We start from the raw sequence: 26,487 nt of genomic DNA, 5'->3' as shown, positions 1-26,487 counted from the left end.
GTAGCAGGAAAGCTGATGTGTACCTGTCAGTCACAGTATTTGCTGAAGGGAAATCAGGAGCAGCAGAGGAGGTGAAAAAGAAGATAAAGCAACCAAATCAGCTCGGTTTCAGTGGGGTTTTTCATGTCTCCCATACTCCCTTATTCCTGCCATAATTCCAGACAACACAGTCTGGCCAAGGAATGCATGAGGTTTGAGTGAATTCCCACTCAGGCAGCCCACCTCTCTGTGCAAGTTTTTGCAGCTCTGGAGATGGTGTCTCAGCTGCTGCTTTTACCCTGTTGTAGAGAAACTATTACTAATTATTCTTTATTTACTTTACTTCTGGCAACCAACCCTGTAATAGTCAAGCCCTAGTTTGGGAAAGCTGACCCTGGAGGTTATGGAAACTCCTGGGATTTGGGGCCCCAGGGAAGCTGAAGTGCACTTGGATGTTGTAGGTTTTTATGTTGCCACCTCTAGATTCCTGTAAGCTCACAGTGTGAAATGGGGGCTTAGAGGTAGAAACCTGCTAATTATTATAGTTGGATGAAGTATGGAGGGGCCTTAGATCTGGGTGAGACTTGACTCCTTAATTTTGCCCTTAAATTTTCACCTTGAAAATTAACTAATGAAGCAGCTTTCCTTCTCCTGCTCTGTTGGCTTGTGCACGTTTCAAATTCTTCAGGAGGAAAAGGAGCCTAGGAGGCTAAATATAGTTTATATGTATACATATATATTTTTTCTTTTTCCTTTGGTGACAAGCAAGTGGGCCTGGGTAATGGCTAAAACTTTGTGTGTTGAATGAACAATAAAGAAATAGAGAATTTGTTTAACTATGTGAAGATATGAACCTTGGAGCGCCCTACTGTAAAGTGGCTCAGAATTGCACGGGTGGCTCCACGTGTTGCATAGCTGTGGGGAACCCATACATTATGCTGTCAGGATGAGTGATACCCTGTTTTTGTGGGAACAACAGGAGTCATTCATTACTTCAAGAGCTCCTTTCAGGTTGACAAGGTGGTTGCCTGCATTCTCAACAGCATATTTTGAAACTGAAAACAGCCTCTTTGTGCTTCTTCCAGAAGAAGCTGGACACTTGAAGAGGTTCTTCCTGCTGAAGTGGTGCTCTAAGTGTCCATGGGATGAGCACCTCAGTGGCTCTCCTGCAAATGGATGGCTTGAAGGGTTATTGCTGTGTTTCCAACTGTCCTAGGGTAACTTTATGATGCTTGTATCCCCAATCGTCTGTTCTGTTTGTGCTGTATATTGAGTCCTGTGCCTTTAAGACTGGTTCTAAGAGCAAGGAGAAGCGTGGAGTTTGTTTTGAGAAAACTGCCTGACTCCTCCACATTCTGCTGCGGACAGGGTGTTCAGCAGAGGCTTGGAGAGACTGCAGGACAGAGATCTTGTTTTGCTTTTAGTTAGTTTCAGCTAGCTAAGGCAGAGAAGTTCCCTGGACTGTTTTTTTTTTTCCTTTTTCTTGGAACTGTTTAAACCTGCTCTGGACTGAAAACCCAGGGGAGCACTGGGGGCTGCACCTGCGGCCTACCGGGGCCTGGACCTCGGCATTTTCCAGCAGCGCCGGAGGGACTGGGACTGAGGAGAGACTGAGAGAGAGCCGAGCTACACCCACGGCAAGGACTTTCTCAATCTGCCATCTCACTTCAGAAGGAGAGGTTTTATTGTTTCATACTATTCATTCTTTATACTTGTATGTACTTCATTTGTTTAGTAAAATAGTTTTTTCCACTTTTCTCCAAAGGGTTTTTTTTTTTTTTTTTTACTGGACCGGTTGGAGGGAGGGGCCACTTGGGTTTGCTTCTTTAGAGGGATCCTATACAGGGGTTTTCTCCCAAATTTGTCCCAAACCAGGACACCAACCTCACCTCAAATCCTGATTTAAAGGCAATATTTGCAGAAGTGATTTATGAACCTATGTGGCACAGAGTGGCTGCGGGTACCAAAGTTATTTTACAGCTTTTGGCATGTTTTATCCTCTGGCTATAAATGAAAATGTACTCGAGGATCCCGCCAGTAATTGTAGAAGGGGAAACCACTTTTGAGCATGTAGGTTAGCAGATGCTTTGTGAAAAGTGCTGTGTTGCAGGAGTTGGGTCTTTGGCCCATTGAACTGAGGATCCAGAAAGCACTGGTGTCCAAAGTCAGTGGTGGCTGAGGGCTCTCCTGCCCTGCAGACCTGTAAGCAGGACAGAACTGTGCAAGTATGGGGTGTTGCTCCAAGCTGTGGAACAGTGGAACTGTTTCACAGGCAGTGATGGTGTGGTGTGCTCAAAAGTGAGAAATCCTCTCATCTTCAGCCGGTGCCAATCAGCCCCTTGTGTGCAAGAACAGCAAAGTAATAATCAGGAATTAGATCTTATCAGTATTCTGGAGATGTAGTTACTGAAATCCCTCAGTAGCTTTTCCTGGCTCAGGTAATGGTAGTGTAGATGCAGAAATGCTTTAAACCCATCTTTGCCTCTTTACCCCTGCCTAGAACAACAATCCTTTTGGGTTATGTGGTGCTGAATTAGAGGCATGTGGTGTGTCTGTGTCTTTCCTCTGCGCTTGTTGATGTGCTGTGCTGCCTTGTGTCTCCCTAATATTTTTCTGTTTATTGTTACATTTAAAACTTGGAAAATATTTTGTATTATGTTTTTTGATCTGTTCAGCTGAGCAAAATTGTTGTTTTTGACCCTTCTTCCACCTTTCATTTTCTAGTACTGAATTAATCTCTTTAGCTATACTTGCTGTCCCTAATGTCTCAAAATATGAGTTTAGATGTTAAATTAATTTTTTCTTTATAAATACATTTAGGGTCCTTAATGTGAGTTATGATTCCTTAGCCTTTAAGCCACAGTGAGTTTATATTTTCAGAGCCTTTTTGTTGGTAATTGCAAAGTTTACAAGTGTGGCTTTTTCAAAAATGAAAACTGATATTCCCACATTTGCCTTCAGGAACTGCAGATTTAAAAGAAATACGAGCATGGAGACTTGCAGTAAAATCATAAGGTTTGGCCACTCTGGGAATAACCTCAGATTTTTAATTTGACAGGTTAAATGCCAACAATCTTCTGAATGGTTTATTTCATCCAACAGGAATTAATTTTAAGAGGCTTCTGGTGAATTTTTTTCCAAAATTGAGCACTGAGGCTTGCAGAATATAAGCTCTCACGCAGGAAAGGTGTGTCCAATCAGCAAGAGAGAGAGAAACAAATCCAAGCTAGGAAGCAACCTGTGAATACACTCACAGCTGGTCTGCACGGTTTGAATATTGAGAAGTTGTTCCTTGCAATCATTATTACTTCTGGGGGCGGTTGTTGTTCCATCTTAGTCGCTGACAGAATCCCTTTGGGCATTGCTGGGGCACAGATGTCAACCTTGTCTGCTGCCTCTGCATTTCTTATGTAAGAATACTCAAGCTCTGCGTCAGGAACTGCTTTCCTTGATGTTGAACAGAGACCAGAATCAGACCTATTGTCAGAGGCTTTGTAAAATTGGTTTGGGTTTTTCCCCCTATTAGTTCTGCCCCCATAACTAGTTTCAGTCACAAGACGTCAAGGGGGAGGACCTAAATACAGAGACTCTGTTGACAGCTTCCCCTCTGCTTGTTTATTTTCAGTTGCCTCATATTAGGTCACTTATCAACATCTGCTGCCTTCAGCACAGATGACATCACATTTCTCACTCTGTCATCTGCTATCAGAGGTGGCAATGGCTGTGCTTAGGACACATCAGTTTGAACTGAACATTCGGTGTGTGATCAAACTGCTGTGGTTTAAGCAAGGAGCGTTTTATCACCTCTGGGAGCTCTGTGTGCTTTTGGGATCTGTCCCGTCCACCAAGCAGCCTCTGTGCTGCAGAGCATGCCCTGCAGTGGCACTGATCTCATGTCTGGGCCTTTGGACCTCCATAATGGGAGCTTCATTTGGGATAAATCATGTTTTTGTTAGTTCTTGGCTTGAGAAGCTTTTATGAAACTCTTGTTCTTAATCCTCAGAGAAGTTCTCTCTCTTCTATGAAAGTTGGTATAAAGAAAATAAATCTCTTTGTGTTATGTTCCTGAATATTAACCCCACTGCCTGAAGTGCTGAACCTTGCTGTGCACCAGCCTGTTGGGTCATTCCCTCTTTTTGCTTTTCCTAATTTCTATGAGAAATCTCTTTGCAGGTGGGCAGAGATTAAACCATCTAGGTTTTGGATGCAGCGAAAGAAAAGCTCATTTACTGCAGTGAGACACTCAGGAAGACTTAAGTGAGATGCTAATAACACTTAACTGTGCTATACATATGCCTGTGTGTGTATCAGAACTGGGGAGGTCAGAGCTACTGCCATCCAGATTTTTGTGGGTGTAGGAATGTGGAAAATAATGGAATAGAAGTATTTTCCTTGCATCATTTAAATCTTGTTGAAATTTAAAGTGACCAGGAACTTGAACTATATTTCCAGCTGGGATCTGGAAATTTGAAAGTGAAATCTCAGTTCTGCAAAGAAACTCTGAATCAAATAGCCAATTTTATCCCATCTCTAGCGTTTACAAAAAAGAAAAAATATCAGTGATAATTTATTCTTATTATCGTCAGAGTAGGAGACATTGCATAGGAGGAAAAACCAAACTGATAGCTCATGGATGATAAGATGGAATTGCTCTAAAAGTTGTCGTAAGTTGGGGTAGGATTTTGGTATTTTTCCCATGTCAGCTTCATGGTGTGGCTTAAATTCAGTTGAAGAGCAGAGGAAGAAATTAGAAAACTGGTATTGAAATGTGAAGGAGATGGACACAAAGAAAATTTCTCTTAAGCATAATGTCTAGCACATGTGCTACATCTAATGTTTCTTGCATGTGCAGCCTGAACAAGATAGACTTCTGAATTTGGGCTGAATCTGGCACAGAATGTGTGCAAACCTGAGAAACCTGTACAGGCCAACCCCTGTTAGAGCTACACACCTGGCCAGGCTTGGGTATCAGCAGAAGTGCCCAGATTAATTACAAATAGGGGGAAAATAACCTGTAGCAAGCCAATTTTTTTCTTTCTAATGGGGCACATTTAGCACTTATAGCAAGCTATTACAATCAGAATCATGTTGTATTATCATCAGCTGCTTCAAATTGCATGCAAATCTCCTCAAAGCCTACCTCTTCCCAGTGAGATGGAAAGAGAGCTTTTCCCCCCATTTTGCTAATGCTGCCATCTCAGTGTCTTGCTCCATGACATTTAACATCTTTGCCAAATTTAATTTGTGCAAAATCAGCTGCTTAGTCGTGCTGAGAGCAGTCCTGCTGATTTTAGCAGTATGTGGACACCACGGTGATTGACACTGTAAGAGGCAACCCCAGGGCTCCTGTTAGAGACTTGCCAGTCCTGTGGTACCCTGCTGCTTGTGGGGCAGCCCTTGCTGTGTGGCCAGAAAGGTTAAACTTGCTCTTAGCAGATAAGCATATTTAACTGGTTAACAGAGGAGGCTGTAGCTGTATTTTTATGGCCTGGAAAGCTACGGGGTTTTGGTATTTGGTGGAGAAAGGTGGGTGATTGCCTGGGTGTAATTGGTTTTGTCATGTTTGCTGCTGCTGAGGAATGCAAAGAGCAGATGTGAGTTGGAGGAGCAAGAACCTGTGGTTGACCTGAAGTTTTTTTACTCAGTTTGCAATACTGACTTTTCTGTGGATCATGCAGCTGCCTACTCACCCAAACTGACCAAAAAGCTGGCAGTCAAAACACTCCCTGTCCTCTACCAGCCATGCCCAGCCTGGCTGTTATTCACAATTGGATAAATCAGGGCATGGACACTCTGTAAGAAGAGGACAGAGCTGAAGTGCAACTCATTTTCAGTACTTGCTTCTTACATCTGTATGTAGGCTACTGAGGTACACAGGTTTTGCCTGAACAGTTAGGAGACTGTATTCTATCTGCTAATTACTGTTGTTACTATCTAACCTCATTCCCCCAACTAGTTGTTCCATAATTGCATTTTTTCCTTGAATAAGTTTAGAAAATGGTAAAAGGTACAGGTTTTAAAATTACTTGGTATTTAAGTATGACCTTGCAGTATCATTTGAAATAATCTCGACATTTGGACAAAACTTTTATAATAATAAAAGATGTATGTCTGGGATTTTAAAATATCTGTTCCTGCAAACACGACACGTGAAAACTGTTTCAGGTGTATAAAATTTTGTACCCATTTACAGATGTTTTGAGGCTTAATCTTGGTGATTGGGGAAGCACAGCCTGTAGCCAAGTATTTAAACAAAGAAAGAAAACTGTAGCATTTATTGTACAAAGGCCCTCAAGCAAGTTTTGCCTGTGAAAAGCCCCTTGACACATTCTATGCCTCAAAGATCAGACTAGCCTGCAAGGCCAAAGTTCTGGTCAGTCTCTATTCACTATGCCTCAAATTTACCATGAATACTTTGTCCTGAAGGTCATGAGTGTAGTGATTCATCGAATTGTCCAAGTGATTGCCCCTGTGATGCCTTGTAAGGACAGAGACCTGGGAGAACAGTGTCTTGGTGTTTCCATCATGGTGTATGACGGTTTTCTGAAAAAAGAAATTTATTTTTTTCTTGAGGAAGCCTTTGATTTTTGTAAGATGTGCAGAGAGACTGTTTCAGTCGTTTACCTGGGGATCACAAAATCTATAGGCATAAAAAGCATTTATCTGATGGGTGAGATCTAATAAATTCAGGTAATATTCTGTTTTATTCCAAGGATATTAAGGGGAATCCAAATCTAAGGGGATCCTCTTGATAAGCTCAAGGTGTCATATATGCCTGTGTGAAAGAAGAAAAAGTCACTTGGTATCAAGGAATCAGAACTCTTCATATAGAGAAATCTCTCACCTGGCCGTTTGTCATGAATGTGTTAGAGAGAGGTGGAGATTGAGAGATTTTCTGATTTGGATTTTAGATGGGTTATATTAGCTAGTGTCTTAGCCTGCAGCAGAGGTACAAGAAAAGTCCTTTTTTTATCCCTAGTGATGGCTGAGCTTCAAACTTTGTTTTACCAAAGGCAGAAAAGCTCCTAGATGGTTAGGTACACCTCGAAGTATTATCTGTGTGTTTGGTTTGCTTATCAACTCAGTTTTGCTGTGGCTTAGTTACAGGTTATAAATAAATATCCCTACTATGGTAAAATACTGACTATTAAAAAGTTCTTGAATTTAGCAGAGAGATGCATAACAGGAATTAATGGCTGAAAGATCGAGCCAGATGAATCTACAGCAGTAGAGTGATGAATGTTTTAAGGAGTAATTTTAGATAATCGTTGAGATTAAGGAGGTAAAGAATAGAGGAGAGTTAACATTTCTCAATACCTTCAGATCATGATTGAATGCCTTTCTGGAAGATATTTTTCAGGAAATTATGCACTGCTGAGCTCAGTATAAAGAAAACTGGGCAAAAGATAATGGTCTGTGTTAGGAGAGAGGTGTCACTGGTTATCAAATGGTGTCTCCTGGCTTCAGATGTTATGAACTGAAGCAGTTGAGGACTTGGTAGGTGGTGGTGGGAAACACATTTTCTTTTAATGTTTCCAGGACTTCTGTATGGACTAAAAGTACAGAGATAACACTGAAGAATGAGTAATTTTTATCATATCAAAGAACCCTATCAATTTGATGAGCCTGGACTAAACAGTTATGCTGATGTCTCACTTCAAATATAAATTATATCATAATTTATGACTATTTTGTAATTGGAGGACAGTTTTTGAGATCACCTATTTTATTAAGACTTAATTTTGCAATTAAAAAATATTTTAAAGGTTTGGTGCTTTACTAGTGTCCTAGGCTGACTTTATGATGCTTATATCCCCAATTGTCTGTTCTGTTTGTGCTGTATGTTGAGTTCTGTGCCTTTAAAACTGGTTCTGGGAGCAAAGGGGGAGCAAGAAGAAGCAGGGAGTTTGTTTTGAGAAATTTTTAGTCTCACTGATGAGGAGGAACAAGAGTGCAAGTGACATGTACTGAAGAAGCTCCACCGTACAACCAACTGCCAGCAGAAGAAACACACTATGCTCTTTTTACAGATGGTTCTTATTGCATTGTAGGGATGAAATGAAAGTTGAAAGCAGCCTTATGGCAGCCCTGATGACCCTTTCCTGGTAACATGAAGCTTCCAAGGCCTAACCCTTCCCTGAGAGAGAGAAGAAAGAGAAAGAGTGTACATAGAAAAGACACTGCATGAAGTCAGTGGAGTAAGAGTGAAAAAACTGATAATATTATTGGGCAGAGGAATTGAGGAAGTGGACATTTTTAACCGGACTTCTCTGGGGTAAATTATGGTGCCCCACATGACGGGTTGCCCAAGCTACTGAAGGAGAAGGTGGGTCAAGCCAACTCGCTGAGCTCAAAGCTGTTTAATTGGCTCTGGACATTGCTGAAAGAGAGAAATGGCCAAAGCTCTACCTCTACACTTATTCATGGATGGCAGCCAATGCTCTATCAGGACGGCTGGAGAAGTGGAAAAAGGCCAACTGGCAGCATAGGGGAAAGCCAATCTGGGCTGCAGATGAGTGGAAGGACATTGCCACTTGGGTAGAGAAGCTACCTGAAGTCCATCATGTAGATGCCCATGTCCCCAAGAGTCGGGTTAAGGAGGAGCACCAAAACAACGAGCAGGTAGATCAGGCTGCAAAGATAGAGGTGTCAAAGATAGACTTAGATTGGCAACACAAGGGAGAGTTGTTCCTAGCTCAATGGGCCCATGATGCCTCAGGTCATCAGGGCAGAGATGCCACCTATAAGTGGGCATGAGACTGAGGGGTGGATCTAACTATGGACAGTATTTCTCAGGTTATCCATGACTGTGAGATGTGTGCTGCAATCAAGCAGGCCAAGCGGGTGAAGCCGCTATGGTATGGCGGGCGATGGTCCAAGTATAAGTATGGGGAGGCCTGGGAGATTGACTACATCACCCTTCCCCAAACCCGCCAAGGCAAGCGCTATGTGCTGACCATGGTGGAAGCCACCACGGGGTGGCTGGAGACCTACCCTGTGCCTCATGCTACAGCCCATAACACTATTCTAGGCCTTGAAAAGCAAGTTCTTTGGAGACATGGTACCCCTGAGAGGATTGAGTCAGACAATGGGACCCATTTCAAGAACAGCCTTGTCGCTGTAGGACAAGAAAGAAAGACAAAAGACTCCAAGTATTTCAGAAGGCAAAGAGTATAGAAGGCTTTATTGTCTAAGTCTTACCACCTTTTGTAAGGTGTTCTGATACAGACTCAACATTGGTGAATAGGAACAACACCTCTCTAATTCCATTGGTGAAATTAGAGAAACAGCAAAACACCACCTGGAGAAAGATTGTTTTGGGAAAGGGTAGTTGTTTTGCCAAGATTGTTTTGAGAAGAGGCTTTCTTGAGAACTTTTCCCTTGGGAAACAGCACTGCTAGCAGGCTAAAATCCCTTCAGACTTAGAAATGTCAGGCCCACACATCCTCATCAACAACTGGGCTAGGGAACATGCATTGAGCAGGTGCACCATATCCCCTACCATGCACCAGCTTCAGGGAAAGTGGAGAGATACAATGGACTGTTAAAAACCACCTTGAAAGCTCTGTGTGGGAGATTTTTCAAAAAAGATGTGGTGGAGCTTCTTCAGCATGTGTCACTTGCTCTTGTTCCTCTTCATCAGTGAGACTAAAGATTTCTCAAAACAAACTCTGTGCTTCTTCTTGCTCCCCCTTTGCTCCCAGAACCAGTTTTAAAGGCACAGAACTCAACATACAGCACAAACAGAACAAACGATTGGGGATACAAGCATCATAAAGTCACCCTAGGACAACTAGGAAATTGTATAATAGGAAAATCTTATATAGGCAGAAGGTGTCACAAAGGTGAAATGCTACATGGTTAAAAAAAAATCTCATCTCTCACAACATGTAGTATGTGTTCCCTGGGATGTTTCAGTGGAAAGCTGCAGTGAAACAAGAAACAAAAAAGTATTGGATGTTTGACTACTACTGGAATTTTACACTTACACAGAAACAAGGTTGTTTTTTTTCTATACCATCACTATTCAGAAAAGGGCTTTTATTTCACCGTAGCACTGGAGGAGAGATGTAAATATTCCTTCCTTGTGCCAAGAACCCTTCTGATGACATCATCAGTGGAGGTGAGCCCTTTTGTAGGTTTATAGAGAGTCTCTTGCCACTTCTGCTCCAAGGATGCCACTTCCAAACTGTTTCACATGCAATTTTAAAGTGGAGCATTTAAGTGTCTCTCTTCTGAGACCCATCACATTGAACTCCTGTATGTTTTTCCCTGAGATGCTTCCTTGAGGAGATTCCCTGTCAAATTATCAAATCTCTGCAGAGCTCCTGCCTTTGCATGCTGTAGCAATCCCTTCTGCCAATTCTTAGGATGTGTGTGGATCTGAACACTGTCAGGAAGGACAGTGATTCATGTTAGTGCAAAATGCTTCTGACAGAGCAGCAGGTGTTGCTCAGTGTAATCTTCCCCATGGAAGCCAAAGAGAGCTTGGTGCCTGAAGAAAGTGAGGAGAGATTTGCTGGTGGAGCCTTATCCCAGACGTCCATGCAAACACAGCTCTCTTACAGCACTGTAGGGCAGGTATTAATTGAGGTGAATACATGAATATGGGCTGGGGAAGAGTGACTAGAACTGAAGGTAGAGATGGAGAGAACTAGTTTCTTGATTTGTTCTGTTTTCATATTTTTTTTTTTTCTCATGGTGCAATGTGTAGTTGCTGTATAAGAAGAAATTATGAGCTTAGGTGGACCTTTGATCTGATCTGCCCTGTATTATCCTGCTGCATCAACATAATCATTTCCATTGATGAATTGGTGGCACAGTAGCAGTGAAACTCCTCATCCTTTAGGAGGAAATTATTGGTTTTCTCTTCTTAGTGTGCTTGGTGTTGCCTGGCTGTTGCACTATACCTCATTGCTGCTAGTTAAGCCTGTATGTTAGTGGATTTTTGTCTTATGAGACTTGGCACTGAGATATTTCAATGATGGAAATAGTACAAGTCCTTTAGGCAGGTACAGCAGCTCACCTGGAAAATTATGATACTGAACAAAGTGAGAAATCTTCTGTCAGAAAAAAGAAATGTTGAGAAATTCGTGGTTCTGAAGCCAACACATCGCTTGTGGGTGTGCAGGCACAGGGGCCAATACCTTGCTGTCTCCCTTCTCTGTGCTGTGCTTTACTCTGAAATGGGAGTCATGTGATCAGAGCCACCTTCCCACCAATTATGTATACACAGAGTAGTGCAACAGCCTCTGAGTGAGATATTTATACCATGGGATCCTTGTGCTGTATAAATAACTGCAGCTCTGCAAGCATTGCCTGCTTGACTGTAACCACACTATTTATATAAATCTGACATTATAACTACAGCTGTGGAAGATGACTTAAATACAGCTGGTGAAGTAAGTACACCCTTAGGAAGATATAACTAACTACACAGATAATAGTATCAGGTAACTATACCCACAGGAATGCATAAACATGCAAATAATAGCCACAATACAAGTGTAATATAAAAGTCAGAGGGTCTCAATATTGATATAATAGCAGTTGGGTAACTTTACTCGAAGGAGGGGAAAATAACTGTGTGAATAGCCCAATTGCAGTGATGGAAGAGGGGAGCTCAGAGAGTTACAGCTGTGATATCTAACTCCCAGTAAAAGGAGGTCATCTTCATGTGGCCAGAGCAGGTTTCAAACTGAAACTTTAAGTATGGGCAATTAGCTGTGGAGTGGGTCTGCTCCTGGGAAGTAGAGTGCTGGGAGAGGGGTGTTGTGTTCCAGCCCAGGATGAGGATGGATGGAGGAGTGCAGTGGATTTGGCTTCTGCTTACTTCCCCAGTAATTCAATTCAGCCTATTTCAGAACATGGTTTTAAGCTGAAACCAGATGTTCTGAAAGAGAAAAGGTTTCCAAACACATGAAACAGTGATGGGCCCATTAAGGTGCAGAGCAGCAATATCATGATATGTGTGCTGGGTACCGGATTAGTAAAGTAACTTGTGCTGGAAAGAGGGGCCAGGAGAACAGATTCAAAGGCAGCAATTTGTGCAGAGACAAACAGAAAACATAAAGGGATACTGTTAAAATAATATCTCAATTTGGTATATTTTTCTTTTTTCCAGCCTGATCTAATTGACCTTCTAAATAGAGATCATTTTACTTTCTGTTCATTTGTCTTATGAAAAATAAAAAGTGAAATAAAAATCATTACCAATTATTCTCTGTTTGTATACAACCGTTCAGCAACAAACTTGACTGAAGACACAGCAGAAGCAATCCACTTTCCCAGTGCCTGCCATGTTAGATTGAGACTGTGGTCTCTGAGCTGTGTTCAGATAGAGATTGGATTAAGTAAAATAACATGATTGCCATCTCCTCTAGACCTTCATGTGGGCTTTTTATATTTCTTAAGATGTGTGTTTGACAGTAGAAATTGAATGCCTTAGTTTTAAAGTAGAATCAATTTAAAGCTTCCACGCAGTACTGGTCAGTTAAATTATTGTGCTAAGTCAAGAAACTGGGTTTTGGAGTGGGTTTTTTTGAGTTATTTTTATTCATTAGTTTTGTGGAAGATGTTGATTGTAAAAATTTGAAATTAAATACTCGTGGGGCTGTGTTGAGGATGAACACTGAAACACCACCAGGGCATGGTGTGTCTGGGTTTGGCAAATCACCTGGTAGATCTCTGAGAAGTTTCTCTGATCAATTCTGATTTTTAGAAACAGGGAACAAAAGATATTATTTGATCTCTCTCTGGAAATGTGGTATAAATATGTAATGATTAGCTTGGTTTTCCTTTGTCCTTGTTGCAATGACAGCTGTCTGAACGCTATGACAGCTCTGTAGGAACTGGTGCTTGGAACAGACAGGTGGTTGTCAAAGGGAGCATTGTATCTTAGGAACAACTCATTGGAAATCTGAGTTACCTCCATTTTGGAGGTAAGCCGAAGTGTCTGACTATTTTCCCTTAATGTGCCAAGGATATTCTTTACCCTGCAAGCAAAAATGATCATTAAACCCTTGGGCTCAGTATTAAATTCCTACAGGGTGCAGGGGTACAGAACAAAGTGCAAAGACCAAATGAGATAAGAGGTAACATTTTCTGCCTGCAGCTTCCCACTTGTGGGACTAAGGACATGCACTATTCCCTGCAGGAAACTTCTTAGGGAGGGTGTATCATTACCAATGCATATTCCCTTCTTTAAAGCTCAGCCTGGGAGCCTTTCCTGGTTTGAAGTGAGTGGAAAGCGATGGGGCTGCAATGCTGGTGGGTTGGGTATGGACAGCAAGAAGCCCTGCAGGTAGAAGGACAGGCCAACAAGAAGGGGATGGGGAGGGAAGCGATGCTGAGCACGGGGAGATGTCAGCTGCATTATTCACCAGTTTCCTTCAGGCTGGTTTCAGGACTCACATTCTGTTCTGCTGCATTCAGAAATCACCATGCTGAGTGTTCTGTGTAATCTCCCAGATGATTTGACACCACCAGGGGATAGATTCAACAGACGATATCAGACACAAGTAGCAATGTCAGACAGGCCCCCATAATCACTGCCGATGTTGGTTGAAACCAAGACTTCTGGAGTGTCATGAGGTGCTTGTGTTGGCTGCAAGTTCTGGCTGGGTCTAGTCATAATCAGAGTCCTAAATAGGTCAGTAGCTGCAGAAATGAGGTAGACTTGAGGACAACTCTGTTGCAAGAGCCAACAAAGGACAGGTAAGGGGTCCTCTTAGTCAGTGATAAGAGCATCTTCATCATAAAATAGTTTGGGCTGGAAGGGACATTAAAGAGCATCCAGTTCTAACCTCTCTGCCGTGGGCAAGGCTGCCATTCCCTAGACCAGGCTGCTCAAAGCCCCATCCAGCCTGGCTTTGAACCCTTCCAGGGGTGGGGTATTTTAGCCTTGGCCACACAGCAGTGAAATGCTTTACTCTTGCTGTGATCCTACCAAATTTAGTTTTTCTTTTGAATTCCAAGGAGGTAACACAGGAGTTGTTTAGCTCCCAGAGGAGCTGCCAGCTGCAAATGTGGTGGGTTTGGTTTATTGTAGTTTTTTGGATCCAGCTGACAAGATCTGTCACAATTTGTTGTCTTTATTGCACTTCTTCATAGCGATTAAGGAATTCAATATACTTTTATTTAGCTAATGACTAGAAGTTGTGCATTATAAGGTTTCAGTCCCAAAATTCCTTCATATGACAGTTTTTTTCTGCAGAAGTCAGCTGCTTTGTGTCAGCCTAACTTTCAAAAAAAATGCAATAAAATTTAATGGTAGTGGGGATACAGTTGTACTTCATTAAATGCATTTGTCTTTTCCTTTAGAGTTTTAGCATTGCAAATTTTATTTGACTCTGACTTCTGTTTCATAACCACTCTTGTATAAGGCCGTTACAGAATATTGCATCTCAACCCATACATGCTTTATGGTGGTAGTGGGCCAAATTCTACCAATGGAGGGGGTTCACAGTGAGCTTGTAGAATTCCATTCTCCAGACTTCTAAAAATGCAGGAGATTTGTACAGACCTTCACAGACCTTTCCTTATAGCTGGGAGAAGTGACTGGTGGAGTGATATGCTGGTCAAGTTCAGGCTGAGAAGAACACATACAAGAAGATAGTTTAAAACTTGGGAGATTTCTTGCAAGAGTCATATGTACCTGCGCTTTTCCTGGTCTTGATACCCTCTTGTGCCAAATGCTGAAGGTAGCAAAGTTCAGTTAATCTCAGTGTTGGACATGCACTGATTTATTCAACAGAGGATTAAGCTGTTGTTTGGATGTCAAGTCCTTTTTAATTTGTTGTTCTTAGGAGGAAATGTGAAAAAGGCAGAATTTGTGTCAGTCAATAGCAGTTTTCATCAGCATCTTAAACAGAAAACCCTACACTAAGCCAGTCAGAAAAAAAGCAGCGTATTTTTCCCTGTATGAACTATTTTCATCCAGTATTGTCTTTCCTTTCTGTTGCAAAGTTTTCATCCTGTTGTTTTCCAGCTGGCCCAAATACCATGCTGCTTAGCGTAGCAACCTCTTTTTAACTGAGGTTTTTCTAGCATTAATACTCCTGTGTTTCTTTCATTGGAAATGCCGTTGTTGCTATACAAAATTGCCCCAAAATTATCCTGTGATCCAGAGGTTGTTTTTTGTGAAGGCAGACTGAATTGCTAAGGATATATCTGTACAAGGATGCAAATCTGCATCAAAAATTGACAATGTTGTAACACAAATTTAACTGAATACTATAATCACTGTTTCAAGAGATTTGTAGCCAAATTGCTGCCTTTTCAGTCTGGATCACCAGCTTACTCACAGGGAAAAAGTCCTCACAATAATGTGGCTGTTGAGTGTTTTTTATGAAGTGTTATGGTAGTAGTCTCCATTTGTTCCTGCATGGATAAATGTATATATGTTAACTGGACATACTGGACAGAGGCAAAGGACTGGGAGCAGGTGGGATTTTGGTCCTGAAGCCAGCCTTGGCTATAGCAGGTGAGGCACCAAGGGTTTGTCTTGCTGCTGCTACTGCCACATGTGCCACAGTATATTTATCTCTCCATGCTGCCAGACCAGTGGAGTTACTGCATGCTGAAGTGTAGTTCAGTGTTAAAAAAGAGCAGTCAGGGGAGGGTGGTTCTTTGTGTAACTTAGCATGCTGCACATGAAAGGAAAATATCATGCTCTGCACTTTGAGAAGGGCTGGGGAAGCTCAGCACTTCTTAAGAGGAGCAAAGCTTCATGAAGGATAAGAGGTGGGATTTCATTCGCTGGTTGATCTCCTTTTTTAGTACTTCTGTGGCTTTTCAAATTCTTTGTCTTGTAGCTCTGTCAGGTGAGAGACAGAATGGTATCTTGAAAGCCAGGAGAGGTGTCCTGCCTGGAGCCCTCTGCATCAGGACCTCACAAGTATGAAGATGGCTGTTGCCACTCATCACTTCAGCCCTCAAGTGTCCAAGCCCTTGTCCTTCCCTTGCTGGTGCTCAGTGTTTGTGTACTGAGCTGTGACCCTGCCTAAAACCAAGCTGGGTTCTGCTGCTAGCAATTTTGCAGTATTTCTGAGCTGCTTGGGAAGACAGTTCTTCAACCCAGTTTTCCTTCTAATCTTTATTTCTGCATGAAGATAAAAAGTGTTTTTAAGGATTCCCTTGAGGACCAATTTAGAGTTCAGTTTTGATCGAATTAGTTGGATGTATGTAAATAGAATCACGCATTTAACTGAAACCCAGATGAAAGACACTTTCAGGAGGGCTTGGGGCAGATGCTGTCAGTTTAGCCTGCAGTGAGCACCTCTGAGAAAATCCTGCTCTTCTCCCTTTTATCGTGATTTATTCCTTTCTACTTCACATCTCAGCCACTGGTGAATGCTGTTGTTCCAAGATGCATATTTGTTTTGGGCACTTGTGCCTCAAGTCTACCTTGAGTCTGTGGCTGGCCCCTTTTACATAGTTGTGGGCCACAGAAAAAATACTTTTGTGCTGTTCCAGAAGCCCTTGTGTTTGAAAAACTGGAGTCATAAATATGCATGGCAGTTTGTTGGCATGAGCAAGGAGGGGGGTAAAGATGAAGGAAAACTGCTTTAATTAGCTATCTCTGTGTTGGGGGACAGGCACCCCATGTGTCAGCAGTGAGAGAGGAGGACGTGGGATGCTTCATTACCTCCCTGCTGTGAGCAGGGATAAGGAACAGCCACCTGCAAAGCCAACAGTATGGGCAGGAGGCGCAGTGAATGGAACCAGGTTGAGTACAGCTGGGGACTGGAATGGCACCAAAGTCCTGCATCTCCATCCACAAACTGGAAGCACAGGGACTGGCAGCTAATTTACACCTTGGCAAAATAAGCCTGGACCACCAGGCTCTGCTCCAGATGTGTATCCTGTGAATGCAATGAAGGCCACTTCCAACGGCTCATCTTTATTCCTCGTGACAAGAGTCTTAATTGCAGTCTTCTTGGCTGGTAGTTTTTCTTCATCTAGGGGCCTTGGGAGGACATAACATGTCAGTATCACTGTATTTGCACCACAAAACACCTGTTCATCCTCCTGTGGGAAGCCCTGATCTCTGCAAGTACCTGCTGGGTACTTGGGAGGTGGGCTGGGCTCTTGGGAGGCACTGCTTGCTGCTGATGCAGCAGGGTTGGCTCAACCTACCAAACTGAGAATGCAGAGAAGGTCATGATCTATGGGGCAGGTGCCAGAACTTGTGCTTTCTTAGGTGCTTTGGAAATGATCAGCATGGTTCCTTTCCTTTCCACACTAAACTGGGGCCTTAGTTTGTGTTTCCTTGGGTTTGCAAAGCTCAGTGCTAGAATCTGAAAAATGTTGAGCTTTACAAGGCAAAGAGGACTGTGCACTTTAAGATGTATGTAGTCACTTGTGGGACCATTTCTTTCTTTCAGCCATCCCATAGCACAGAAACATCCCCAGTAACAGCATGGCTTTTCGAGTCTTGTGTGCAGAATAATCTCTTCATCTGCCCTCACTTGCAGCCATGCTGTTTAATCCAGTTCAGATGAGGTTGTATTGCTTCTTTGACACGTCTGTCTGGCATGTGATGCTATGCAGCCAGACACCCTGCACTGTTAAAAGCAAAGTAAATAAGATGCTGTCCATCTCCCCCCTCCCACCCTAAGCCTGCCTGTCTCTCTCCCTGAATGTGGGCCCTCGAGAATTATTTAGCCAAAGGCTAAATCACGTTATGTCATACATATTAACTGGAAACAAAGCAAGTCTCAGCAGACACCTGAGCAGATGCCAAATGTCAAGTTTGATGGAAAATGCTCAATTACTTCTCTAAAGCCTACTTATTTTTTTCTTCCTCCCATGTTTGCTGAAAATTCCTCTTTTTCAGTGTGAAGTATCTTTCCTGATTCAACCCTTGGTTCAGCCCTCTGGAATGGAACTTCTTGTTCCTACAGGAAGCTGAGAAACTCAGCTGAGGGAGCTTGGAAGAATGTGATCATTTCACCTAGTCCTTGCAGCTTTTGTTCTCAGTTTCACGGTCACCTTCCTTCTATAGAATTGTTTTGGGGGTTTGAAGTTTTATTTCTGCTTTTTGTTCCTCATCTCTCCAGTGGATTTTTGCACCTTATCTCTTTGGCTGTATTTCTACCACTCACTTTATTCCATGAGAGTGAGTTGCAGAGAGTGTGGTGGTGATGTGATCAAACTTGAGAGTAGATGTGCTTAAGAATGAGTATGTGCTTCTAAGTGAAATTACAGGTCAAACTGAGATGATGGGAGTCTGAAATGAGCAAAAACCTGTCACAGGAATGTGCATGTTGTGTGCAAAATTCAGGTTCTGCTCACTGAAGTAAAGCTGGTCAGGGTACAAGCTTAAAACTCTTCCCATAGCAAAGGTGAGTGCATCGTCTGTAAGGCTATTCTGGGAGGACCTCTGTTTCTCCTTGCTATGTTTTACTGTTGGTCTAGTGATGAATTCAGATGAGTTTTGTGGTGGGACAAATGTGCATTTATGAAGTCATTATTATTCTTAAAGGATAAAAAATCCTGCCCTACAAAGACACAGCATTGGGTGTGTAACTATTCAGGAGGACAGCAGTGAGGATTTGAATACACAGTCGAGATTTGGATAAAGGCTCTTAGGCTGGTGCTATTTCCAGGAGCTGTATTTTACCTCTTGGAGAGCTTTATATGCAGAGGTTGAGAGCTTTACCACCAGCAGAAGCTTTACATATCCCAAAGGGTGGAAGGCAGGGGAAGGAGGGCTGCAGAAACCAAGAGGGCTTTTGGGAACTGAGACAGCTGTGGGGACACTGAAGGTAACTCACACAGTGCTGCTCCTACAGGTGGGGCAGCTGCTGTGCCTGCAATGCTGCCTCAGTGCTGTGCTACCACTGCCTGGGGCTTGCACCAGTGAGAGCAGCCACCTTCCTGCAACATGGGCAATGTGGTTTCTCCTCTTGCAGACAAGAAGGAGATGGTGAGCTCAGAGGTCTCCTGGAAGAAGAAACTCCATATTTATCGGTCTTTTCCAGCTTTTCCTGGTTTTTTTGTACCATCCAAGCACTGAGCTGTGCAGTTGTTGCAGAGCACAGCCTGTGTAGCCTGTGCGTGGAGCCTGTTGAGAGTACAGAAGTGAGATGTGTTGTATTTTTTCATACTTGGCATCTTTTCTGTGATAAATGAATTTCCTGTACTTGGATTTCCCTGCTTTCCAGAACTGTGTGTCTTCCCCTAACCCTTGCATTTCCTGAATCTCCCCTGTCCCACTGGGGCAACCCAGCAGTAGTAGAGCTCTTCTTCATGCAGTATCTCCCAGCACACAGGGAGCTCCCAATTTGGGAGGAGGGGCAGGGATAGTGGTGTGTGCATTTACTGTTGTAGTATTTTCATAGAGGCAGGAAACTAGACAGCATCTACAGTAGCTGAGAGCTGCATGGCAGGGCTCAAGGAGCCTCTAGCATGACATTATCAAAAAAAAAAAAAAAAAAGGTGAATTTTGAAAAGAAGATAGTGATGTGAATTTATACTTGTTCTCTTTAAAGGGTAGTTTCCTCAATGCCCCCTATGCTCTTGCCTACACCTGAGCAGCCTTTGCCATCTTCAAGCAGTCCTTGTCCATGCGGGTGTCTGGACTCACATTGGACTCACATGTCCTCTCCCATTGGGCTCTGGTGTTTGGAACATCTTTGGTCCCATCCAGAAGCAAACCCAGAGCAATTCACTTTGATGTGGGAAGTCTGAATTAATGAAACAACTGAATTAATGTTTTGTGCCTCTTGGGGAAGCGAGCAAGGGGAACGTGTTGGCCTATATTCCATCAGAGGGAAAAACTTGTTTAGTTGTATGCGCAGAACCAAGGTATCTTAGACTGTATGATCTCTGTGTTGATCAAGTGCAGGACCTCCAAACCTGTTCCGTTTCCCATGCAGCTGTTTCTTGCAGACTCTTTGCAGCGCTGCTGGCCAAAACAAGAGTAAAGTCATGTATTTTCTTAAAAATTGGGAATGGGACTTTGAAGAAGAAGCATCTTTTCTGGCCGTTTGTGGCAGGACCTTGTTGGAGACCAGAAACCCCCTAACTTCTGAGGAGAAAGTTCAATTTTCATAATAGTTGTGAAGCACTCGGATGCTACAGTGATTTACTGCTGTAGAGGAAGTATGACCATTTGTCCTGGTTTGGGACAAATTTGGGAGAAAACCCTTGTATAGGATCCCTCCAAGGAAGCAAACTCACGTGGCCCCTCCCTCCAACTGGTCCGGAAAAAAAACCAAAGCCTTCTTTGGAGAAAAGTGGAAAAAACTATTTTACTAAACAAATGAAGTGCATACAAGTATAAAGAATGAATAGTATGAAACAATAAAATCTTTCCTTCTGAAGTGAGATGGCAGATTGAGAAAGTCCTTGCCGTGGGTGTAGCTCGGCTCTCTCTCAGCGTCTCCAGTCCCAGTCCCTCCGGCGCTGCTGGAAAATGCCGAGATCCAGGCCCCGGTGGGCCGCAGGTGCAGCCCCCGGTGCTCCCCTGGGTTTTCAGTCCAGAGCAGGTTTAAACAGTGCCAAGAAAAAGGAAAAAAACAGTCCAGGGAACTTCTCTGCCTTAGCTAGCTGAAACTAACTAAAAGCAAAAAAAAGATCTCTGTCCTGCAGTCTCTCCAAGCCTCCGTCGAACACGCTGTCCGCAGAAGAATGTGGAGGAGTCGGGCAGTTTTCTCAAAACAAACTCTGCGCTTCTCCTTGCTCTTAGAACCAGTCTTAAAGGCACAGGACTCAATGTACAGCACAAACCGAACAGACGATTGGGGATACAGGCATCATAAAGTTACCCTAGGACACCATTGGACTCTGGATTTAGAGCAGCCTTTGTTTGGGATGAGGTGAATTGGGCTCTGAGAGGCCCCTGGATCTGTAGATTCATTGGTGTGTGGAAGGGCTGCTGCCTTTTGGTTATCACCATTAAACCACTGAATAGAAAGGAGATGAAACTCTGGGTTAAAAATAGTACATATCCTATAATTAAAAATGTGCACTTTCATATTTACGTACTCAGAGGCTGAATTAAAGTAATAAAACCCCTTAAATGTGCATTTCATAAGGCTTTCATCATGCAGTTTACAGTTTTAATATTCTTGCACCTGGTTCTGTTTCATGTGGTTTTTATGAGCAATCTGTCTGGAGCGGTCAGGGCCGGTGCAGGCAGCGGCAGTGTTTTTTGCCCATGGTTTCTGAGCACAGAGATGTGGGAGCTGGCAGCCTGGAGCTGCCTGGGGCCAGCCTGTCTGCCAGCAGATCAGGTTCTCGGTGTCCTGGCACGGTGGTGCCTTGCTAAATTATGCTCTGAGCCCTCTCCACATAAGGCAGGTTTTTCCAGCAAGTTGAGTGCATATCACTTGTCCAGCTGAATCTCAGCTGGACTCTCTTCACTGGACAGGGCAGAATGCTTTAGTATTCTAATTAGTCATTAATTAGTGGTGTGAGGTGTTAACACATAATGCCTGGTGTATCACAGGAGCTGCTCAGCATCTTGCAGGATGAGCCCCCAGCTTGTTCGCTCAACAGCAGCATTGAGCAAACTGCAAATGGGGATGTTTGGTTGTTTAGTTTTTTGGTTTTTTTTTTGAAACCAAGTCATCTTAGGCCTTGCCCACACAAAATAACTCAAAGAGAGTGAGCATTTTTGTGCAATTGATTGATTATTTTTCTGTGGTGCTTCCTCACAGCAACAATGTGTTGCTGTGAATTCTGCTCATAGGATAGGATTCTGCTCATAGCATAGGATTTTAAAAAATAATTATTATTCTTTGCACAAGATGCTCTTGAGAATTGATCCTGAATCAATGGTAAAGGAACAGGGCATAACTGAGAGATTATGAGATAGCAGCAAATTTTGTTAATCTGCAAAATTTCCTGGATTCTGCTTCGTCCATTTTATTAGTTTTATTTATCTGGGTAGAAACCCTCTGAGATTACAGTCTCAGTTTCCAGGATGATTTGTCCTAGTCTCCTGGCTTCGGAAAATGATCTCCAAACCATCTCAGGGTGACGCTCTGGCTGGTCTTTTTTGCTACTTGCAATCCATCCTGTTGCTATAGGAAGCTATAAATGGTTTGTTTGTTTGCTTCTTTCCCTACACAGCTCCCGTAAATCTTTTCTCCCTTTCTCAGGGTGTGAGTTGTGACTCGTAGGAGGTTCGTGAAAATCATCCTGAAAGGGATGGGAAGTATCAATTTGCTGTAAGCCATTTATTTATAAAGGCTGGGAGAAACTCTCGTGGAAATCACAGCTCCGGGTCTCTTGATGAGCGTCCCCCTGCTCGTGGCTCAGCAGTGGTGGGGATTGCCTTGCTCTCCCCTGGCGTGGGATTGTGTCCCTCCAAACCCCTGGGGCACCAAAGGGCGGAGCAGGGGGTCCATTGCCCGCTGTGTGCAGACCCTCCCCTCTAGATCCACCATGGAAAAAAGGCTTGGCAAAGCTTTGGCATCGCTGCTGCTTTCCCCTTGCGTACAAATAAACCTCACACATAACTCAGCTTAGTGGCAATCCTAAATTGTGAAATATTTTCCAACAGCCCACGGCGCTGGCAAACCTGTGTGGGGGTGATGTCTTGGCAGGTATTCAGGGTGGACCTGCAAGGTAGGACTTTGCTGGGCAAGGAGTTTAAAAGGAGATATTTGCCATTTCAACAAATTTTATTTAGGTTTTGCAGTGAGAAGGCCTTTAGGAAGCGCAGGAGGCTGGGTCTGACTGTGCTGATGTCAGTGTGGATTTAGCTGTCTTAAAGGGAATAAGGTTAGTCTAGACTGACACTGGCATAAAAGGAGAGGGCAGAATTAGGCTTATGATATCTAAAAAAGTCTTAGGTCCTGATTCATCAAAGGACTTAAGTATGGCTGAATTCTTCCTAAAGCTCATATGTTAGCATTTTGCTGACAGGGGATGTTTATTTTTATTCAGAAATATCAGAAAGGACAAGGAAGAACACTTTAGAAATGGCTTCCTTCTGACTAGAAGTATAATTGGCTCTAAATTTGGGGATAAACAATAGAAAACATGTCTTAGGCTGAACATTTCTTTTATTTTAAGTAATGTATTTTACGGTGGAAAATAGCTTCTAATGCAAATATTGTGTTAGTTGCAATGACAACAGTGGTATAATTATTTTTGATAATGAAACAACATACTATTATTTTGAATCAAGGAAGATATAGAGTGGCCATCCCGTAGGATTTTTTTTACTGGCTGTAACTTATTTCTGTATGATGTTGTAATTGTGACGTAATCACAATCTTGAGGTAATACAAGCACTTCACTGCCCTTTATGCATCTAAACACCCCAGAGATGTAATTATCTCATGGCTACTACATTTTCTGACAAGTCTGATAGCTTAAATATTGCAGACCCGGAACATTGATATGCACAGAAACATTAAATATTCATTTGCTGATACATGTATTTATAAAAATCCCATTACTCCATTGAGTGGGCAGTGGTTTTCAGGTCACACAATTCAATAACTATGAGCATATTTGAGGACTCAGGAATTCTTGCTCATTTGAAGTTCTGTAGTTTTCTTTTTTTGAGCAAAATAAATGCATTAACTACTTTGCTAGGAAAAGGAACACATTTCTTCCACCGTTTGTTCTGCTAATAGTCCCTGTATGCTGCATGTGCAACTGTGCCAGCCCCATTGTTGTACATCCATGGAAATATGCAGCGCTGAGTGCCAGGCTGCAGCTCTTTCCCCCTTTTGCAATGCACAGACTGACCTTCCACCCTCCTCGTGGTTCCCAGTGGGGAGGGGCACAGCCTTGATCTGCCTGCAGGAGGGGAGTAAAGCTTCCATTTCATCTCTTCTGTCTCCCTGATCAAGGCGAACTAAACTTCATTTGCTCAAATTGTTACAAAGTGCTTGACTTTTCTGCAGGATGAGCAAATCCATCTCTCCTCCCACCAAAAGTGTCCTTTGTGTGTCTTGAGGCAGTGGATACCCCACAGTCATTCGTGGCCAAAGCAGCCCCTTTTGTTCAACCTGGGTTTGGTCAGCCATTTGTCAGGGATGCCTCAGATTCTGAAAGAAAAAATGACCAGGGCTAGTAGAAAATGTTAGACGATGCCTCAGCCCTTAAAAAGCAAACCAGTTTGTTCCCAGCTGTATCAGCACAGAGTTGTCCAGTTCACCTTTTGGAGAGCAGCGTTTCTTTGTGGCTGTGTAGCCCCTGTTCGTGTGACCTGTGGTGTCCATGCTGCTCGTGTATGAATGCTGTGCATGCCCTGGGGTCACTTCAGAGCCTATATCTGTGTGGCACTGGCTGCTGGAAGTGCCAGGTTTGCTCCTTCCAAGCTACTTAGGATGAGGAAGAAGATGGGGATCTCTCCAACGGGTGAAGTGCATCAGTGTCCCCTCTGGTAAATGACCCAGGAAAACCATCTGGGAGCACTCAACAGCGATTACACAGCAGTGCACAAAGAGGTATCTGTGCCTCAGGGGCTTTTCTGCTGCTGTGCCCCACTGAAGTGATGGATAAATGCAGGGGCTGCATCTTCCTCAGTGACAAGTTAAATCATCCCCTTGTAATCTCCTGAAACAAGACTTGTGCTAAGTTAGACAAGCTGAGCAGTTGTGCTGCTGTTTGTGTTTATCCAAAAGTCACAAGCAGCGAGGGCTATTCTGCTTGAGTCCAATGTAAGGCAATGGAGCAGGATCCAACAAGTGGGGTGGGTTTTAAGGAAGAAGAGGAAAAGCACCTTGAGTCCCAGGTGGTCAACTCAAAGAGTTTGCTGCCATTTCTGACTAATAATCCATTACAGGAGAAATAAATTACTTGCTGATGTACCAACACACAGGGGTGGTATATGAAGGGAAGCTGTTCTCTGGATCCAAGTAGCCAAATTGTTTCTAGCTGGAGCTGTGTCTTTTGTAACAGGTAGGTGCAGGAGCAACTTCTGTAGAAGTGAGGAGCCTCTTGTGGGATGTTTACTGAAGAAAAAAATAACAAGCCCTTGCATTTCCAGAACACGTCGTGGCTTTAGGCTGGGGTACTCCTGCTGTGGTGACAGAGAACTGTGGGTTTGCAGTATCAATCTGTGGTGTGGCTTTTGGAATTTATGTTCTGTTTCAGTCCTTCTGCAGATCCTAGCTGTCATCCTGCCCTTATGTTATATGAAAAAAAAGAAAAAAAGGGAATCAAAATGCCTTTGTTGTGTGCTTTTTGATCTGTTCGGCTCTGAGGAAACCTTTCTGGTATCACCCACCTCAGGTATATAGCTATTTACCTGTGGTTTGAAGGAGACTCGCTTTTATGCTTTATGTACTTGAAAGGAAGTTAAATAAATAGCTCCTTTATTCCTTTTAGTTTGTCTTGGACTCTTGACCCCTAAGAAATTGTGAAGCCAAGTGGAATAAGAAAAGGGCTCCATGGGAAGCAGTTTGCCCACGAAATGCATTTGTTTTTAATTGCCTCATTAAGTCAGGTTATGATGGATTACATGACCTTACCCAATGCAGCCTGACATAATGGGACGTTGTCAGAAGTTCTGGAATAACAGAGTGATATTCACTTGACTGGGGTTTTCTTGCTTGTGTTTTTAGCCGTGTTGATCGCTCGCAGTGGTTATACGCATTAAGAATGTCTTGGCATGAGTAAAGGCAAGGTCATTAATGCTTTTTGTCATGATTACTGGATAAGCCTGCTGTTCCACCAGGAATTAATGCCTTGCTGGCAGCACAGGGAGGAGGCGTGAGGCTGTCATGCTGTGCTGCAGTGGGGCGGGTGCTGGGCTCACGGATTTCTCGTGGTCTGTCCCAGGGCTCTGTCCATCAGCTGTTGTCATGGGTTACAGCCATTCCCAGCAACTCACAGAGCAATTTTCAGCTGAGGTATTTTAAATAATTTGGCTGGTGTTTAATAAACGTGGCTTGAGGAGGCCCCTCCACGTTGCGTATTTGTTTTGGAGAGGGGCATAGCAAACGGAGGTGTTGTGCCCCAGGCAAAGTGAGGTGGCTTGGCATCAGGAGCTGGCTTTGCTCCCTCCGTGAGGGAACAGGAGCCCTCTCATTTCCTGGCGTATGTTGGTGGCTTGTGTGATGGGGAGATACAGGAACATCCTCCTCTTCCCATGACAGATGAGATTTGTAGGTTTCAAACTGTTTAAATAAGGATTTTAGCCACCAAAAAAGTATAAGAAAAAACTCCCACTCTCAGGTAAATCATTATGCTGCATTTGTTTTTCAAAGCCTCTAATAATAATAACATAAAAAAGCCATTTTGAATGCTATTCCTTTTGCCTTTTCAATTTCTCCCTTGGAATCTCTCATCTGTTAAATTAGCTTTTGGATTCATCCCAGACTTATGAATATTTCTTTGTCCCTCTTCACTTATCTGTTTCTACTCCCCCATTCTTTTCCAGAATAATTTCCAGTGGATGAATTTTTTGGGAACAGTATTTCCATGTGTAGGTCTTACGCACCCAACACATCTTTCTTTAAATAATACTGGTATTTTTTACATCCTGGATGGTTCTGTTTAATTACCAAGAGCTGGACTGTTGACTTGGATGAA

General features: G+C 43.1%; 1 protein-coding gene across 5 annotated transcripts in view; it reads left to right on the top strand.

Moving 5' to 3' along the window:
* The window catches only part of GRIP2 (glutamate receptor interacting protein 2), a 267,965-nt gene that overhangs the window by 94,456 nt on the left and 147,022 nt on the right, over positions 1-26,487 (top strand). The window contains exon 1 of one of the 5 annotated variants that reach the window (XM_058422218.1): positions 1,545-1,658. The exons of the other annotated variants lie outside the window; for them this stretch is intronic. The gene's annotated coding sequence lies outside the window, so the exon portion shown is untranslated. Of the gene's footprint in view, positions 1-1,544; positions 1,659-26,487 lie in introns of those variants that run through there. 5 annotated transcript variants of the gene reach the window in all.

Source organism: Hirundo rustica, chromosome 12 (genome assembly GCF_015227805.2).
Source record: "Hirundo rustica isolate bHirRus1 chromosome 12, bHirRus1.pri.v3, whole genome shotgun sequence".
Classification (NCBI taxonomy): domain Eukaryota; kingdom Metazoa; phylum Chordata; class Aves; order Passeriformes; family Hirundinidae; genus Hirundo; species Hirundo rustica.
This window is presented reverse-complemented; position numbering and strand designations above follow the sequence as displayed.